This window comes from Armigeres subalbatus, chromosome 1 (assembly GCF_024139115.2).
Source record: "Armigeres subalbatus isolate Guangzhou_Male chromosome 1, GZ_Asu_2, whole genome shotgun sequence".
Classification (NCBI taxonomy): domain Eukaryota; kingdom Metazoa; phylum Arthropoda; class Insecta; order Diptera; family Culicidae; genus Armigeres; species Armigeres subalbatus.
This window is the reverse complement of record NC_085139.1, coordinates 232,243,726-232,246,779: the sequence shown is the minus strand read 5'-3', so window position 1 is coordinate 232,246,779 and position 3,054 is coordinate 232,243,726. Positions and strand designations below refer to the sequence as shown.

Below are 3,054 nucleotides of genomic sequence, written 5' to 3'. Positions count from 1 at the left end.
TTGATAGCAGCCTCTGCTGGTACACAGAGAAAAAAAAAGTTGGGATTCCAACATTTTCTAATCTCATTTCAAAAAGATGGAAAATTTGGTATTTTTTAGAGCTAAAACTTTTTGATCAAATGCTAAATTGATTGAATTGAATGTTTTCTTTCAGTTTAAAATTTTGATTTTTACAGTGAAAACTCTCAGAACAAAATTTTAAATATAATCAAACAAACTTTAACATTTCACATTTTTGGCAACACTGACAGAAATAAATAATGTTACTGGCATCCCACGACTGTCTGTCAGTGACAGATCAGTTGCAAAAAAATAATACGAAAAAATATTGACGAACAATCCCTACTTTTGTAATTTCATTAGTAAGTATATATAAATATTATAATAAATTAATTAGTGTGACAAAACCCTGACTGTTCTATTGATTTTTCAGATCAAGGAAGAAAATACGATAACCTTATGGCTAAAATCCGTAAAACATGAACTTTCGACATTTTCATCTACATCGAAAACGGTCAGCACTATCCGCTCTTTCTGTTAGTTAGCAGGACTCTGACCGTACTATTGTTTTACCAGCTACGACGGTTGTTTCGTCAGATAGTACCGGGTCGACCAGCAGGAAACAGTCTGTCCAAGGTAAATATTACAGGTTGTGTGTATGAAAACATATTCAATACATCTGAAATGTTTTTTCCATAGCCGACCATTCCCCTCACAGAAGTATAGGTACTCTGAATCTGATAGTCGATGACACTGTAATCGTATCATGGAACAATAAAGGACTTCAACGTGCAATTGTCGCGATGGTCATTAATAATCGATCCGCAGCTGTAAGAAATGTTTAGTTTTCTATAAAGCATCTTATTCTAACGTTGGTTTGTTTCACAGACAATCAGTGGGTCAAACAGAAGAGCTGCCTCACGGCCCAAGGCTTTCCAGACGTTACCTAGTGTTCCGTCGTTAAAGGATGCATCCGGTTGACCATCGACATTGGTGATACTTTTAATTACTTTAATTATCCACTGCTGGGGTGAATGTTTACAGACGGACGAAAGGAGATTTACTATACAATCCGAAATTTCAACTAATTCTGCTGGCGAATCCTCATTAAAGTGAGTATGTTTTGGAATTATTTGCTTTAGAAACATTTAAATGCCTATGGTAATTGTGTGATTAACGAAAAGTTAACTTGCTTTTCTAGTTTCGCATAACGGTAACAATTGCTGGCTTCCGGCTTATGGCAAGATTTGAAAGACCATATGGGGCAATTCCGGCATGTTTGCATCGACCATGCGTAAACAAAGATGGAGCCCATTTTAGAGCTGCGCCATTAATAATTATACAATTTATTACCGGGGAATGGAACGGGGAGAATCGGTAAAGTACATGTTAGGACAATACATTTTGGGATATACTAAAATCTAAACGAGGCTAAAAAATCGTCCTCAATATCATTTTTATTTACCAAAATTTATTTGTTTTCCTATAGGACGACAGCGACGACGGAGATGTAATTAGAAGAGCAAAGGTCAAGTGGATTGTACAGGAATCGCTTGCTGACCACAACTATACTGCGAAAAGCGATGTCTCGGCAATAACAATTACATTTTCGCAAAGTTCCAGTGCACTGCAGCTGGGATACTTTTTGCTCATATAGCAACTTTTACGCTGCACAATTCAAAACTAGTAGCTGCATCCACTAAAATGTGCCTTTGGGTTGAACGTCAGCGGTAAATACTTTTCAAAATCAAAATAATAAAAATAAATAGTTTCGAGAAATATGTGAACATTTATTTTGACGTAATGAAATTGAAATCGTGCGCTTGTTGTTTTGAAAGTATAATAGTCGATTCGAGTGTAAAACACGCTATTAGTTTTGAGAGGAAAATTTTATTTGTAAAGTTAAATACACATTTAGTTTTGAGAAAAAACTGTTATTTTGACAATTCGGCTCTTGTTAAAGTTCTTTCTGAAGTGACATTTTCAGAATTGTAAATTTAACAATCTCATACTTTCTACTGAAAATTTTTCTTAATTTTACCAACGATTCTTTTATTTTTACCAACGATTTTTTTTTTTGTGTAGTCGTATCGCTGCTACTTGTGTGCCACCGTATGCTCTCCTCAGTCGAATCGCCATTTGCACTTCCCCTCTTAAAGAGGAAGAGGAAGAGCTCTTACGTTACCGTCACTGCCCAATAAACTGACAATGAGCTCCCGGAAGGCCGAGCTTTTGACCGTGGTATCCTTTTTCAGCAACTTCCCCTTCTGGGTGCTCCTAGTTCTCACCACTTTCTCACCCAAGTTATTTAGCTCCGGGTCCTATCTCACCTTCTTCAGGATCGCTGCGTACGACGTTTTATCACTCGCTTCTACAATCAGGGCATGCCCTTTAATTTTCTCCCGAAGAGAACGACGTTTTTCTTTTTCCTTCTGTTCCTTCCTCTTTTTCACATTCTCCTTCTGCTTCTTCCTTTTCTCCCGCCTGCTTTCCACGGTCTGCCAGTCACCATCCTTGACGCGTTCCTTCAGCACGCTAGCAAAGTCTTGCACGTTCCGTTGCTTTTTCGTTACTTCCTGCTCTCCAGGGAAATCCCTTCCTCGCTTTTCCGTGCGAGTGATTCGAGGACTTTTATGTGCCTGCTGTGTCTCAACTGCTGTATGCTCCGCCGCATCTTTCAGCACCTTTTCAGATGCTTCGGCTCTCTTTTTCAGCGCGATCTGTTCGTGTTCGGCTGCTTTTACGGTGGACTTGATGCTCGTCACTGGAAGCTTGATCTTTGTGTGAACATTGTGCTTATCCTTCACGAAGTCATAAAGCTCGTTGACTCGCTTCCGCACCTCCATCAGGTTAGACCTCCCAAGTTGTAGCTCCTCTGGCACTTCAATGATGATATTTTTCCTTGTTTCCGCTGGTGTTTTTCCGCTTGCTGCTTCGAAGCCGATAACGACCTGGGAGTATGATTCTCGTTGTATTTCTGGTTCATTGTCCGCAAAGAATCCACCATCTGACCGATCAACCTTGCTCGCTGTGCACCTCGCCTTCTTGTTCCCG

At 39.4% G+C, this 3,054-nt stretch overlaps 1 long non-coding RNA gene across 1 annotated transcript; it reads left to right on the top strand.

Moving 5' to 3' along the window:
- The first annotated feature begins 301 nt into the window (after window positions 1-301).
- LOC134211721 (uncharacterized) lies at window positions 302-1,680 on the top strand. The gene is made up of 6 exons (XR_009979076.1): window positions 302-362; window positions 434-636; window positions 700-830; window positions 889-1,112; window positions 1,202-1,377; window positions 1,490-1,680. It is a non-coding gene; the product is annotated as an uncharacterized LOC134211721 (long non-coding RNA).
- The last annotated feature ends 1,374 nt before the right edge of the window (window positions 1,681-3,054 follow it).